At 36.7% G+C, this 17010-nt stretch overlaps 1 long non-coding RNA gene across 1 annotated transcript; it reads right to left on the reverse strand.

Annotated features, from left to right (window-relative positions):
• Positions 1-14339: 14339 nt before the first annotated feature.
• LOC102960199 lies at positions 14340-16692 on the reverse strand. Its single transcript, XR_006216349.1, has 2 exons — positions 16605-16692; positions 14340-14713 (listed from the first exon to the last, which is right to left on the reverse strand). It is a non-coding gene; the product is annotated as an uncharacterized LOC102960199 (long non-coding RNA).
• Between the last annotated feature and the right edge of the window lie 318 nt (positions 16693-17010).

The raw sequence follows: 17010 nt of genomic DNA on the forward strand, positions 1-17010 counted from the left end.
TAATTTATCTTTAACACATAAACTTGTGATCTTGCTATTTACATTGAACAAAAAAGGCCAAAAACACATTGACAAACGCATTACTTTGTTTTGTAAGTATGCTGATAATTCTTTCTGTCATTCAGTACTTCCACCATCTAATAAAGTTCTATTGCAAGAATCTACTATGCAGAATGCCTTTAGATTAAAAAAGAGTAGAAATTTACTTCTAGATCTTTCTGTTCTTAAGAGGAACTAAAGAATGGGTGTAATGGTGTGTTTCTGGAAAAAATTGTAGGCCAATCTGACTTTTTCCTTCCTTGTTCTTCTAATAGAGGAAGAATAAATTGGTCATAAAATATCTGAATTTCTTTGGGAAAGAGTCTCACAACATAACAACCCTTGAGAGAGGACACAAAAATGACCTAACAACCCTGAAAGTGTTCTTTTAAAGTCTATTACATACTGAAGTATTATTTTGAAATGGAAAGCTTTTTTCTTGCTTGATAGCTTTGATTTTCCAATGTTGTATATGATTGCCTGCCTTAGTGTGCAAATTCAAATTTCAAAAGGCATTTTTTTTTCTCCAAGAACATTCAGGTTGTGTTTTGCTTTGTGTTTTAACCTTCGTTTTGTTTCTAGTCAGAATATTACCATTTTTAAATATGACTTTAAGGTGTTTAAACCATTTAGATTTTTATCTACCTTGATATAACTTTATTGATAAAACATATTTATTTATTTTAAATTGAATAAATTGGAAGTTTAAAGTGATTTCAAATGTGTTGTAAGTTACTCAATTTTATGACTTTTTACTATTACTATTACCTCAAAGTTCGTTAGACATTTTTGAAGTTTATTTATTATAGATATAAAACTTTTATAACACAAAGGACTAAAATTCTAAGATATTATTATTTTGATTTGAGTAACTACCACTTTAAGCCTTCTTTACCCTTAGTTAAAAATTGATTATTTCTAATACATTATATAAATCTTTCTTGATCAAATGCTTTGAACCTAATTAATTCCAGAAGGAGCATTGAGCATGGATCACCGAACTATGGTAAGTTGAGGATTTTCTGCATTCCCAAATATAACAATTAAGATGATTAAAAAAAAGGGGGGATACTTTAGAATGAGCAGTGTCTGAATATGATTAGAGTTTGCATGGCTTATTCTTCTAACTGGAAGTTACCTCTTGAACACTTGCAAATAGTGAGCAAAAGAGAATTCAATGCCAGCTGTGACTAGTGTCATAGTTTGGAGACAGGCCTCCAAAAAGCTTGCAGGCTATATGAAGAAATTCTGTCTTCCATCATGTAGCATTCAAAAGCCTTTAAGTATTTTAAATTTGGGGATAAACAATCAGGTTGATATTTTTAAAAAGATTTCCCTGAAATTGTATGGAGATGCAGTTAGAAGATGCGAGCGTGGTTGAGGATATTGGAAGTTGGAAGCCTACTGCAGTATTTCCGGTAGGAGATGGTAACAGCTGGGACATAGGTGGTGGTAGTAGACATGGAGAGAAGTAAATAGAATCCTTAGGAATTAAGGTGACAGATTTTGGAAATGGATTGAATATGAGGGAAGAAAGATGGAGATGCTCCAGATTGCTTGCACAGCATTCGTCTTGCATAGATGGTTTCCTGGTCATGTCAGCCATTGAGATGTGGCTGCTGTCAAGGACTGGGCTTCTTTAACTTATCGTAGGAAGAAATGTGGAGGTAATATGCCAAAAAGGTAAGGGTGGTTTTTAACATTTGTTCTGTTTTGGCAAACTTTTCAAAGTGCATCTCTATTATTAGCATAATATATAAGAAACTCATCGGTGTCTAGGCTATACTTACGGAGTTTCCAAATCTACCTTTTAAACTGTATTAATTAAATTTGTCCAGGCACACACTGATGTTGACTTTGTTTTCTTTTCATGAAAGTAACTCTTTGTTTATCTGCACCGAAGCCTAGTTATCTGTCTTCTAGAAGGTAAGCAAATCTCATCCACTCTTTTTTTGTATTGCATTTTTTACTCCCATAATGAAATTCAGAAAGTTGCTAGACATAACTAGATAATTGTTGCTTGTCAAGTAGTCATTAAAAGTGCTTTCAGAGCAAATAAATAAAATGCATTTTAGATAGTACTCTTCTTCCTGATTTTGACATCTGTGGGTGGGTCCTGTATTTAAAAGTAGCTCCTTTTTCTCTGCTCACCATACACCACATTTACACTCTGAATTCCCAATTAAAAATGGGTCTCAGCACAGTGCTCAGGAAGATTCCTTCCCCATCTCTTGTTTGAACATTTTTGTTCTTTGGCCACCCAGAAAGGAATGGTAGTGGGGGCAGCCAATGGAGGTGAACTTATAGGAGGAGGAATCATAACTTTCCTTTTTTTTTTTTTTTAACAGGAATTCATTCCTTCCCAGTAATCTCTGCATTTAAACATTTCTAGCAAGCTATTGAAAATGAACAAATTTATTTTTATCCCATTGTGAAGAATCTTGAGGTCCATTCACAATTGTTGCATAAAAAGAAGCAGGTAAATTAGGACTATACTGTCTGAATTTATTCAATGAGCTCATATAGCATTTTTCAAGGTCTCCTTTATTTTTCTCCTTAGGAAGCCTAGTTTATCCTGTAATTTGAACCATGCAATCATTTGTCTATGCTTCATTTCTATCTACAGAAAGGCTGAGCTAAGTTATTTTCTCCTTTATGGCCAGTGTTCAGGTAAGTTCTTTTCCGGATTAAATCCTAACTCTATCACTCATTTTCACTTAGCAGCTATTTGAATAAAAAAAGTTTTTGAAATCTGACTTGGTGGTTTCCCCCTGCATCACCCACAATCTTTTCTAGTTTACAATCTTTTCTGAAACTCAAGACATTAGTCCCAGCTTCAAACTGTGTATTCTATTTTGTTTCCTTCTATCTTTATGCAACCAATATTTGTAATAACATGGAAAAAATAATTAACAATTGACATTCAAATCCACCTTAGGAAAGAATCTACATTTATTTGGAAAAAGCCAAGTAAACATTTGTGAATAGAACAGGACTCTGAATCTACAGGAATGAATGGGACTGTTCTGCTAATTAGAGGGTAAAAGATTTGTTTGTTGCTCCAAAAAGGCATAGGGGAGACAGGATGAGCAAGGGAAGGAAAGAGGAATCAGAGAGCTGCTGCAAAGTCATGGTCATGAGCCCTTGCATATAACCACTATTTAGGACACCATATTAGTTTCAGTATCCCACCCCAACAAGAACAACAGAAAAACAGAAATTAACAGCAAACAAAAAGAGGAACAAAAACATTAAATGTAAGAATCTGAGATATTGCCTTCGGTGAAGGTAGTTTATTGGGAAGTGGTTTTATAGTCAAATGTGAAGAAGGGGGAAATGAGACAAGGAAGGTAACAATGCAATGAAAGATGCATTAGTAAGTATGTTTTGCTATGGAATCCACCCCAGTGTGGGCCCTCTTAGAAACTCTTAGATGTCCCACTGGAGGATAAGTTTGATGGGGAGGCTGGGGCATCCCCTAAGCCCATTTTCCATTCATTTAGGGTTGCCTTTGACTCCTTCCCACTCCACAGTGCCTAGAATTGTGCCTACAGGCAGCAGAGTGAGCTCCTGATGCAGAGATTACAGATCCCATCCCACCTTTGCCTTCTATCCAAGTCTTGAAGAGATTGAATCATGAAGAGATTGAATTGTTTCCAGGATGTCTCAAGGCAAGGGATGGAACTTTCAAGGATGCAATGTGATGGGGGCAGAGAAAACCATGACAAAATAGGTTGCAGGAACTAGTAGAAATTCTTGGGAAGGTTTTAAACTGTAATAAGACTGAAGTTCAGATCCAGATTTGACCCCATCAAATAGTAGCACTATTCTCAATAGTCAGAAACAGGAACCCACCCACACATCCATCATGAATACAATCCATCATGGATTATGAATTGTGGCTCCATTCATACAATGGAAAACTATGTAGCTATAATAGTGAATGATCTACATGTCTAACTAATAATGTGGATGAACTTCGCAAACATAATGATGAGTGATCGAAGCCAGACACAGAAGGGTATATACCTGCATGATTGTATTTATACGAACTACAAGAACAAGCAGACTGAAGTTCAGATCCAGATTTGGCCCCATCTTTGACAGGTAGGAGATCTTGACTTTAATCAGTGAACCCTACAGTTCCCAAAACTAGGGGTTCCGCGAACCATAAAATCTATCTAAATGACTTAAGCAGCTTAAAAATAAAAGGGATGGAGTGCCTGGATGACTCAGTAGGCTAAGTCAAGATTGGCTTACATCATGATCTCAGGGTTCCTGAGTTTGAGGCCACATTGGGTTCTCTGCTCTCAGTGCAAAGCCTGCTTTGGATCCTCTGTCCATGCCCCCTTTCTCTCTCTCTCTCTCTCTCTCTCTCTCTCTCTCTCTCTCAAGAAAATAAACAAACAAACAAAAGGCCAATAAATAAATAAATAAATAAATAAATACAAATAAAAGGGATCTCAGGGACTCCTGGGTGGCTCAGGTGGTTTGGCATCCGACTCTGAATTTCGGCTCAGGTTGTGATTTTGCATTTCATGGGATTGAGCCCCTCATTGGGCTCTGCGTGCTGGAGCCTGCTTGAGATTCTCTCTCTCTCTCTCTCTCTCTCTCTCTCTCTCTCTCCCCCCACCTCTCAAAATAAAATAAATGTTGAAAAAAAATAAAAGGGATCTCAGTATTTCATTTTATTTCCTTGTTAAAGGACTGAGTTAATTTTTTAAACTTTTCTCTTTTAAATCTATTTCTCTGTCTCTATCTCTCTATCTCTCTGTCTCCCATTAGAACACAGAGAGGTAGGATGGCCCATCATGCTATGTGTTTAAAATGATAGCTGCTACTTAGCTCAAGTACCTTCTACTGAAATGGTCTCTACAAAATCAAGGAAACTTTTCTTTACCACCCTTCCCTTTTTTTTTTGGCTGTTGTTCTTTGATATATTCTCAGCATATAGAATGGTGCCTGGCCCATGGTCAGAGCTCAGGGGACACTCTATGAATGAAAGAGTAAATTGGTTACATGAGACTAAGCAGATCAAGTGTTCCTGAATCTTCGGATTTTTAAAATATGCAATCTGAGAATCTGAATATTTAGCTGAGCCATTCTGATTTTTAGATATTGGAAATCAATTTAAAATGTTAAATAATTCTGTTGGTCTCCCTTTGACAGACAACTGAAATATACCAAGGAAGACTGCTATTCTACCACAAATGCTCTATGGTTTTTATTTGATTCTCTAAACATACATGTGTGTCTTAGCAAATTTGGCACCCAGTATAAGCATCCGCAAACTTTTAATCCTGGAGGGTTGTCAGAACATAACTAATTGGAATCTCCAGTCATTTATCATTACTTCTTAGTAATAGAAGTTGTGAATTCACAATTATTTTGACATGAGTTATATATATAATTATATATGTTATTTTACTTATTTGTTTGTTTATGGTCGGGGAGGAGGGTTTAATGGTTCCAGAGCTTTCTCCTTCAATTGCTACATAATTTAGCTGTCTTTTTTTGTGTGTCTTCAGATACCGGTAACTGAAAGCTTTTGTGAAGGACCCATATTCAGTGTTTTTTCTTCATGAAATTTTCTCCCAACTTTTGTCTTCCTTGTTGTCTTTCTTTTTGAATATCTACGAAGCTTGCAATCTTTATCACTCATTTTATAGTCCTGTTACCATGAAACTATGTGTATCTGTCTTATTTACTCAATAATAATCAAAACTTCATATAGACTGTCTTAGTTAAAGCTTCTTATGGAATTCAAAGCTTCATTTCTATTTTTCTCATATTTTATCCAGTGCCTAGTACAGCACTGGGCTTAAATGGATGTTCAACAGACATCTGTCAGAAAAAATTTATCAATATCTGAACACAGGGAGACAAAACTTTTCAGAAAACAGAACCTTTTTTCCCCACTTGACATTTTCAACACTGTTGGAAGCACACCCCTTTCCCATTGCTCTCAAACATGAAACTTATATTAGTCTTTGCTTCTTTATTTTTTTCCCCTGCACGGATTTCAGTTAAATTCAATTTCTTTATTCTTAGCACCTGAGTCTGAATAATAATCATGTAGGAAATTGTAAATTATTTTTATTGATAATCTTCTAAAGCTTTCCTTTCTTGTGATGTAATATTATAAAATATACTCTTTAATTGACCAAATCCTCATTTTCCTTAAAATCCTGTAGTTTCTCCTTGTTGACATTTGTGTCCAATTTGAATTTTGGATGACTTAATTTGCAGTCTTCTCATTGCTCTTCTTTTCTTGTTTGTTTATTTGTTTGCTTTTCTTTTACTCTTAGTCAAATATCTTTGAACCAAACAGAATGGCCAGTGAGGTCTTCTGCTGTGTGTGCATTCAATCCTCTTTCCTAGATCCCAGAATATTGGTCTATTGGTTTTCAATGAAAAATTTAATTAGTGCAGGTGAGACTATCCAAGTTTGCATGATCGCTGCAGTTTCCTCTCTTTGTAATTTGCATGGGAAGTCATATTGTAATCTAAGCCACTTATTAATTTGCCATAAGAAAGTATTGTCACAGAAACCATAACTGCTCTAAAATCCTTTTGATCAGCACATTCTTTCTCTGTTGCAGAACCACATGGGAAGCCAACTCATAATCAAAATGTTGGTTGGCAAGTGTAGAATTAGAAGCAGTAGGTTTAGATGACTCAAATATTACATGGGATGAAGCTAAAATCACTATCGTACAACTCTCTACAGTTGCAAGGTTTTCTAACAGTGTGTTCTGAAATCTTGGTAGGTAGAAGCTGTAAAAACTGTCATATAAAAAGCTACAGGCAGCTTCTTTAACGGGTAAGGACTTGAAGACTGCTTTGAAGCTGATTGTTCCTTCACTCTGGGAAAACCTTCTGAATGGGCCTTTAATTGCATAAATGTAAAGCAAGAATCACTTATGAATAATGTATTGTTCTTGAAGAAAAATGTGATGTAATTGCTCACCTGAATAAAAACATTTTGCACTATGCAGCTAAGTGTGCTGTTTGCTAATGTTTGAATCTGCCTCTGCTTGTGTAAGTTAGTGAAAGTCTCCTAGCCTCAGTTTCCTCCTTAGTAAAGTAGGGATAATAATATCTGGGAAGATTAAAGAAAGTAATACAAGTAAACCGATTTGAATGGGGTCTCACATCTAGTAAGTGTAATATTAGGGATGATGCTTCTGCGAATATCATTATTTTTTGAAAGAAAAGTTTCATTTTATTGGGACTGCAATTTACCAGTAAATGGATTTTCATTCTTCCTGTAGATGTGGGTACTTTGTTTTGAAAGAAGATGGCTGAATGTACTGTAAATCTGATCTTTGCTTGTTGCAGCAAGACCTTGTATAAAGTCTAAGGCTGCAAGTGCAACATGGGAATGGCTGTTGATTGTACACATAATGAACCCAAATGGTTAGAGTAATATGCACTACTATGCTCTGCCATGTTTGTCTGTTCCTGGGAGTATTTTTTTTTTATTATTAACTTTCCCACCCACAACTATCTTGAGTACAGAAAGATTCTGGGACAGAAAATTAGAAGGTAAACTTTTAAGTGAGGTGGAAGGGAAATTGTTTATTGGCTTTGATGAAAGGACTCTTTGGGTGGGCAGACATGGAAGTAGATGACTTCCATCCTCCTGTATGGTTGGGAGGGGGTATAAATTGTTCAATATCCTATGAAATTTAACTGCAGTGGGGCTAAGGACCTTTGTGAGTTGTGCAATATTGCTGCCTATTAAAATGTATTCTCCCTTTTTCCTCTGGACTGGAAATGTTGGACAACTGGTTGGTCAACTATACTACATTCTTCACCTTTCTGTAGAGTTAGATATTGACATATGACTGAGTTGTCTCTGATGGAATGTGAATGGAAGTGCGTTTCATTTTAAGGCCTGGTTTATCAGAATATTTTGCCATGTTCTTTTCTACTTCTGCCTAACTAGTATGACAATGACCAGAGAGATCTTGGAACTCAGATGTGTTGAAATGGCAGAGTCACCATCAGACTAATTGAATGACTGCATGGAGAAAAGCCAGAGTTGGCCTGTAACCCTCACTCTGACTTTTATGTGAAAAAGACATATTTCTTAAACCACTAAATTTTTGGTGTTTGTTTCAACCAGTTTGCCTATTGTAACCAATCCAGAAGTTAATGTTTCGGCAGTGGTGCCACAGGCTAAAAGTTGGAGAAATATATGATATCATGGCAAAACATTAGCATTTATGGAAACCATCTCCAACTATAACTTGGAATACAGACCACATGCTCATATAGTTTTAGGTGTAGTAATTGAAAAGAGACAGAATGTTTATACATGTTGGCTGCCATTCATTGCTTCAAGTAAGATACTGTAAGAATTGGCTGGTTTGTGTACAGAGATTGATGGGGAGAGAGAAAATTCACAGATAAAGGGCCTCACAGGGTTGGAGAAGCTAGCTGCTTCTTTCTGAAACCCTAATAGGAAATATGATTGAGAAAGGCTTCAAATGCAAAGGCCCAATAAAATGTCTAAGTTACATGAAGGTATTCAACCTTCCAACAAAAAATCAGATAAAGAGTGATATCTTCTCATCCAACTATATTTTATTTAATTAATTTGTTTTTATTTTTTAAAAACTGTTTTATTGATTTTTTATGTTGATTTATTTTTGTGAGAGAGAAAGAGAGAGCATGAGCAGGGGAGAGGCAGAGAGAGAGGGAGACAGAGGATCCAAAGCAGGCTCTGCTCTGACAGCAGTGAGCCCAATGTGGGGCTCAAACTCACAAATCATGAGATCATGAACTGAGCCGAAGTTGGACGCTCAACCAACTGAGCCACCCAGGCACTCCTTACCCAATTATTTTAGATGTCCTTAAGGTAGCTATCATTAAGTGTACATACACACACACACACACACACACACACACACACACACGCACATACACACACATACACACACCCTGCAAGGAAGTTAAAAAAAAACAGGCTGAAGGATTATTTCTAAGAAATTATTTTGAGTATGGGCTACCGACACTTGGATGGGACAGGAAATAAACAGACCAAAAACCTACTTCATTTCTGAGGCACTTGTACTGCTAAGGATATCTTAAGCCTCAGGACTTTCTGATCTGTAAGGAAGACATACACACAATGTTCATCTCAAATGTGCCATGGAGTGTGGCAGAGAAGAAGGAATCTCTCAGAAGGCAAATTCAGCAGCCTCTGAGGATCATAATCAAGGAACGCATGTACATTCTCCCACAGAGCAGAATCCTAACTAATCTGGGGATTCCTTCTATTACCAGGTCAAGGTTTTATACAATGCCAGCTCAGTAGGAGTGCATTGTTTTAATGGACTATGATTGCTGAATTCCCTAGTATTCTCTTTGAAAGAAAAATAGACTTCTTTTTTGAGCAGTTTAGGTTTACAGAAAAAAATTGAGCTAAAAGTATAGAGATTTCCTCTGTGTTCCTTCATCCCAAAGCCTTCCTCACCCCAGTTTGACCTATTATTAACCTCTTCCATTACTGTGGTACATTTGTTATAATTGATGAGCCGATATTAATACATTATTAACTAAATTTCATAGTGTGCATTAGGGCTTACTCTTTGTAATGTACATTCAGTGGGTTTCGACGAATATATAATGACTTGCAGACACCAGTTTAATATCACACAGAATAGTTTCTTTTTCACTGTCCTAAAAATTCCTGTGCTCCACCTATTCACGCCTCCCTTCTTTTTCAAACCTCCACCCACCCTGGCCCAGCCCTAGCCCCTGGTAACTAATCTTTTTACTGTCACCAGTTTTGCCTTTTCCAGAATGTCATATAGTTGTAGTCATATGGCATGTAGCATTTTCAGAATGGCTTTCTTTTTCACTTAGCAATCTGCATTTAAGATTTTTCCATGTCTTTTAATGGCTTGATGGCTCCTTTAAAAAAATTCCTGGATAATACTCCATTTATAGATGTACCAGTCTGTTTAGCCATTCACCTATTGAAGGTCATTTTGGTTGCTTCCAGGTTTTGGCAATTATGAATTATTCATACGCAGGTTTTTATGTGGACATACGTTTTCAGCTCATTTGGATAAACACCAAGGATCACGATTGCTGGGTCATGTGGTAAGAGTATGCTTACTTTTGTAAGAAACTGCCAAACTGTCTTCTAGAGTGGCTTTCCTACTTTGCATTCTTCCCAGTAATGAAGAGAGTTTCTGTTTCTCCGTGTATTTTTTCTTTTTTAACACATATTTTTGTTGTGGTTATTCTGCTTCATGAATGTATATTGACTGGACTTGGGGAAGATAACCTTTATGATACTTCTCTGTGCTGCAAAACAAAATAACCCATTGAGCCCTGGTGGGGAAACTTCACATTCCAGAGATACTGGACTTTGGAGTGGATGCAGTGAGTTGTCTCCTTGGAGAAGAGAAAGAGTCTATTTTATCTGCATACAGATATTTGATGATCACAGAGGTAGACTGTGATGGAGAGGACTCTATGTCCCTCATAACCTACTCCCCCTTTTTCCATTGGGATAGAATTGCTGGGCACATGGCCAGCCAACAACACAATGTTTCCCAACTTTCCTTGCATTTAGGTGTAGTCATGAAACCATGCTCTTCACGTTGGTTCCAGCATTCTATATGAGTAGGGATAATGTGTGTCACTGCTGATGCAAGCTATGAAAACTCCTAGACATGCCCCTGTATGCTCTCTCTCACTTTTCTTTGGGCTTGAATGGTGATAATCAAAGGTGACCAGAAGGACGTTGGAAACCATATGTTACAAATGACCAACCCTGTAAGTCTTGGTGCCTGAATAACAGCATTGAGAACTACCCTGCTGACCTAAACTCTCTCCCCTTGGACTGTTATGTGAATGAATAATGAACTTCTATTATATGTGAGGTTCTATTTGTAACAATAGCTGTACCTTTTCTAAATAATACATCCCATAATGTAAAGTCCATTGTCCATTATTCTCATCTTGTCCTAAGCTCTAAGAGAGCTGCCTACCTTTTAAAAAATAATGGTCATGGACAGGGAGGTCACAATCTCACTCTAAATTGATTTCCTAAGTGTTGTTGATGGGGTGGTAGGCAATGTAATACAGAAGTAAACAAACTGGCATCTAGTTGTTTCTTTACTACCTATGCCTACCTATATTTAAATGTCAGATTTTGTTTACTTGGGAAAACTTGTTAACTTTCAAACTTTAGTTTATTTATCTGAATAAGGGGGAATAATGATGCTTATTTTATAGGTTTGTTGTAGAAATTAATTAAAATAAATTGGGTAGAATATTTAGCATACAAATTTGGCACTTAGGTACTCAGGCAACATTAGCCATTAGCTAGATCTTAATTCTGTGAAGTTGGAGTTTATACCCACATTTAGTGGAGAGTCTGGTGTTTAAAATAAAATAAACAAAAAATGTTTCTGCTATCCTCGTAGCCCCTGGGTGAAATACCTTTCGACTTCAGTCAGAGTGAGAAAATGGGGAAGTATAAAAGACAAGGGTTTTGTTTGATTTCCTGGGGGAATAGCTAATTTCTCCAAATAAAGTAAAATAATAGCACCTCCCACTGGGCAGAGAGTTTGTAAAGAGAATTGCTGAACTTCTCCATAACCGAAAATCCAGCAGTCAGAGCAGATGCCAGAAACAGCAGTAAGGGGGTAACACAATGAATTGCAAACGTGTACAAAGAGTTCAGCAACTGGCAACCACTTGAAAACTGCAGTGAGCATGTGTTGCATGGAAGTTCTTGGCAGATTAAGTTCAGAAATCCAGCAGCAGCTGAAGGAGTGAAGACAATAAATAGCTTAAATTGGCAACCGACACTTTTAGCAAACACTTATATACACATAATGAAAACAATACATAAGACTGTGAAGGAGGGTGGGAAGGGGGATGGCTGGGATTCTGAAGGAGGTCACCAAGTCTAAATGTGTGGGTTAACTAGACTATGTATCACTGTCAAGGGTCCCCACGAACCCTGACAATGACACCAAAGAAGAAATAGAAGAGCAGAGAAGTCAAGTACAATAAATCAAGCCCTCCTTTCAAAAAGAGGATGGTGAAAAAAATTGGAGACAAGAGATTCTCCAGCTCACTAGATAAACAGGAATTGATGGTCAAATCCAAATGTAATATTCATATATATATATAGACACACACACACACACACACACACATATATATATATATATATACACACATTCTTCCCATGGTAAATTCATTTAAGTTATGATTAAGATATTCTCAATTAAGTTCCTCTTTGTTATAGTTCCCAATTCATAATTCTCACAGGGAACGATTCTACTTTAAAACAATGCAGCATTTTGGTCCTAACAAATGTCTGGCTGTTATAATAAAGTACAGTCAGTGATTAATTACATTGAGTTGAATCCATCACTTCCCAACCTTTGAAGAAAAAGGAGGAGATAGGCTTAAACAATCAAAGTTGAGTTTAAATTCTTCTCTGGTATCCTGCAAATCAAATGATGGTAGAGAATGACTGAAATTGAAGTGCAGAGAAAAATCTGTAGGTGAATAACTCAAAGAAGCAAGAATGCAATTCTTTTTAGAATATTATCTAATAAATGAAGCTTCCAGTCTGGGCAGGCTGACTGCTCACTCTACCTCACCTTGGCCACACAGTCCTTGCTTCTGAGCTCACTTTCTGTGCTCACACCATTTTTTTTTCCGTAATGGTTTTTTCGTAATGCAAAAACCTTGCTCCTTCCTCAGAGCCCAGATTAAATCTTCTGACCTTCTTTCCATTGTTGAACTTGTGTAGCATATAGTTCTTTGAACCACATAATTTAACACTTAATTTTATTTTATGCCCCTTTAATAATTCCATGTATGCAAAATCATATTTTGCCAATAAGAGGATATATTCTTTGAGTAAAGGGCACAGGTCTTTCAGGAACATGGCTGACATTTAATAAATATTTATTGATTGTTTAATATGCTTCCTAATGCACATAAGTTACTCTTAGGAAGTAATTATACAGTGGAAGACTCTGGCTGAAAAAAATTGATGCAGAAGGATGTTGAGCTGAGAACTGGATAAAAACAAAGCTTACATTAATGGTAGCGAATGACATGATTAACACCTTTTCTGGCAGCCTTGCAGCTTGAATTTGATAAAGGAAAGTAATTTCTCCAAAGAACCAAAAGCTAAATTGAGTGATTGAATTTAACTCCATAGTGTAAGGCTGTGTTAGTAGATTTTTAAAAAGATGACATTTGAGTGTATTTTAAGTGCAATACATCAATCTGCCATTGAGCTAATGAACTTCAAGTTGAAAATCACTGAGGAGTTTGGTATAGATGACTCCTTCAAGTATCCTTGGGGAGGCAAGATGTGTAGGTAATTGAATGAAAATCTATCTTGACTGACCCCAATGACAACAATGTCCAACTCACATTACAAATCACCTGTAGTCTTTAATGGACTATTTTTTAATTGCTTTAAAACTGTTAATGGTAACTACAAGGGAGCAGAGTGTTTCTTATTTGTTTATTCCTCATCAATAAAATAAATTTCTAGTGTTTTTTTTTCTTTATCACTGGCAGTTCACAATTAGCTTCAGTTGCTCTAGTTCACATTTCATTGGAGGAGAAAAAAAGCACATTTGGTTGTCTTTTATTTTGCTAATCTCTCTGTCTTTATGAATGCCTTGAGATTATGGGATCAGATTTGTTCAACCATAAAATGTGGGAATAAACGAGTAATTGGTGACTGTAAACTAATAAAAAGGAAAATAAAATGGAGAAACACCTTTTTCCTATGAGTTCTTGTAGGCCTGCATCCAACTTCACAGCCCAATTAAAATATGATTTTCTGTTTTTCTAAAGGAAGACATAAATGTTTAAAGACTGTTACACAAATAATATATTATGAAGAAGTCATAAAATGAATATGTGTTTAAGTAATGGTAAAAATGCATGAAACTGAACATTAAAATATGTAGTAATATTAATAAAAACAGAGAACCAATAGCTAGAATATTTAAATTAGTGCTTGACCAAATGTGCTCTTTGAAGTACATCATCAGAATTACTTGGATGCTTAGAGTGCAGGTTCCGGGATCATACCCCAGATATGATAAATCGGAATTTGTGAAGGTGAATCACAAAAATCTGTTCTGTAAAATAGTGTCTCCAATGATTCTTGTAGATGCAGGAACTAGAAAACTATGAAATGCACTTGACTTTTTAATTCTTGACTTTCAAAAATATGTCCAGAAAGATAAACATCACACTATTAATAGTGTCAACTCTGGACTACAATGTTGAGGGAGGGAAAACTCTTTTAATTATACATCTTTGGATTGCCTTTCCCCCAGATTTGGCATCCTTTAGTAATAAAGAGAGTACAAACAAGTGATGGTTTCTGATATTATTATGAGTTACATTTTGTCTGTGGATTCTCACCTCCAACTCATATCCTTTGCTTAAAAGTGGCATATTGGGAACATCTTGGTGTGGCTCAGGCTGCCATAACAAAATACTGTAGACTGAGTGGCTTAAACAACAGGAAGTTATTTTCTCAACAGTTCTGGAGCATAGATGTTCCAAATTAAGTTCTGGCAGAGTCAGTTTCTGTTGAGAGGTCTCTTCCTGACTTGCAGACAGCCACTTTGCCCTCATGTTCTTTCCTCTAAGCCTGGGCAGAGAGAGAGAGAGGGAGAGAGAAAGAGAGAGAGAGATGGAGATGGAGAAAGGGAGGGAGAGAGAGAGAGAGAGAGAGAGAGAGAGAGAATGATAAAGCTTGTGATCTTTCTCCATCTCTTCTTAAAAGGACATAATACTATCAGATCAGGGCCCAGTTTTTATGACCTCATTTAACCTTAATTACTTCTATACTTCAGGAGTACAGTACAGCCATGCTGGTGGTTAGAGCCTCAACATCTGAATTATGGGAGGGTTGGGGGTGGGGTGGTACACAAACAGTCAATCCATAAGAAGGATGATCTTATGTTCTGACTTAGCCATGGTGAGGGAAGAATTAAGTGATCTTTGTCAAAATCCTTGAAGATAAGTGAAGGATCAAAATGTAGAGACCAAATGACTAATGTGGTGCAAATGTGGTTAAGAGAAATGAAATAGAACATGGATAAAGAAGTGGGAAGAACAGGATTAAATTGAGAAGAATCCAGGAAGATGACCACAATCAACAGTGGGCAATTCCTTTTAGAGGCTAACAATTTCATAGCTGAGTTTCCATTTAAGGACCCAAGACTCAAAGATGATCCTAAGTTTGTTAACTTCTTTTATGCTTTCAATTTGTAAATTACAAGATGGAAACAATATTTAACTCATTTTTATTTTTAAAAAGGTACTGCTTAATTTAGTATGAATGCTATGAATCTGACATTGAAAGACCAAGTTGTTTATTCTAAATATTGCTGAATAAAACCCAGTCCATTAACAAGAGAAATAGAAACAATATAACATAGAAATATCACTAGTATAAATCTGGAATGATCTTGATATATTCAGGGACATAAACTAAATGGCTAAACTTAGTTCATCTAGGAAAAAAGTCTCTAGTGGGAAAAATATAGAGAAAATAGACATCTTGAATTTTCTATTTTTTATCCTATCACTTTCTCTCTTCTTCTGGATGTAGGTTTATGTGATATGAAAGATCTTGTTGACTCAGAACAAGGACAGGTTTTGTTACATATGTGGTGATGTCTGCCTCTCCCACTCCTGCTCAGCTGTGGACTTCTTTGCACTTTATGTGAAGATGCATCCTTGCTTAGTTCCTGAACTCATGTTGGCAAATAACAGGAACACATTTTTTATTTCCATCCCACCAATGTGACAGGGTCTAGAAATAGTTTTGATGTTATTCAATCAGGATCCGATATGCCTAAAATGAATTTATTGTATCTGGATGTTTACCCATCTATACTCTCCATATGGACCTCATCAGTTTGCTCAATTGTGCCTTCATGTACTGGTAACTACTAATTTTCTCCAGGGGGTAACTTTTTTCAACTACTTACCTAAAAAGAAAATAACACTTTGATTTACTTGTGGTATTGCCATAGTATATGTCTTATTCCTGATATAGTTATTACCTGTTTCGTATCTTCTGAACGACTCCATAGCCTGATACCAGGATTTTGTTATACACCTGATTTCAAGTCATTCCTGCTTCTTTGAACTTTGACTCTGTGCCCTTACTTGTCTGGTTGGAGTTCCTCCATCTTCAGTGGCTATTAAAACAAACCATGGCGGGGCACCTGGGTGGCTCAGTCAGTTGAGCATCTGACTTCAGCTCAGGTCATGATCTCAAGGTCTGTGAGTTCAAGCCCTGTGTTGGGCTCCATGCTGACAGCTCAGAGCCTGGAGCCTGGTTCAGATTCTGTGTCTCCCTCTCTCTCTGCTCCTCCCCCCACTCATGCTCTGTCTTTCTCTCTCTGTCAAAAGTAAATAAAATATTTAAAAAAATAAAAAAAAACATGGCCTCTTTGGGCACTATTCTTTATACAGTGTGCCCTCCTTAAGAGTCTTGCCCTAGAGAAATATCAATTGTTTTCAGTTACCTCTCTCGTATGGTCCTCGTTTCCTCCTCTTGTCCACTAGCCATGTTTCTTGTTCATCATGCTTGCTTTGAAGCCAAGCTCACTCAACGTTCAACTGAAAGAAAGTTTGAGTTATAGTTCACAGTGCTTGATAAAAGACATCTTGTTTCATAGAAAGAATATATATTTTTGAATCATAGACACACTGGTAGAATTATCACCTCCAAGAATTTCCCAGGGCTTAGCAACCTCCCATCAGTGGTGGGATAAGATTGTTTGATATGAATTCAGGGGGAAAAAAAAAGGTTTCCTTAGGGAACCTAGCCATCAGAAAGTAACTTGCCCTACGGACTAGTGTGTTGGTGGAATGATGGACCTGGTGCCCACGGTTATTTCTATTTTTGAGAGGCCGACACAAACCTGGGTT

The sequence above is a fragment of the Panthera tigris genome, chromosome B1, assembly GCF_018350195.1.
Source record: "Panthera tigris isolate Pti1 chromosome B1, P.tigris_Pti1_mat1.1, whole genome shotgun sequence".
NCBI lineage: Eukaryota > Metazoa > Chordata > Mammalia > Carnivora > Felidae > Panthera > Panthera tigris.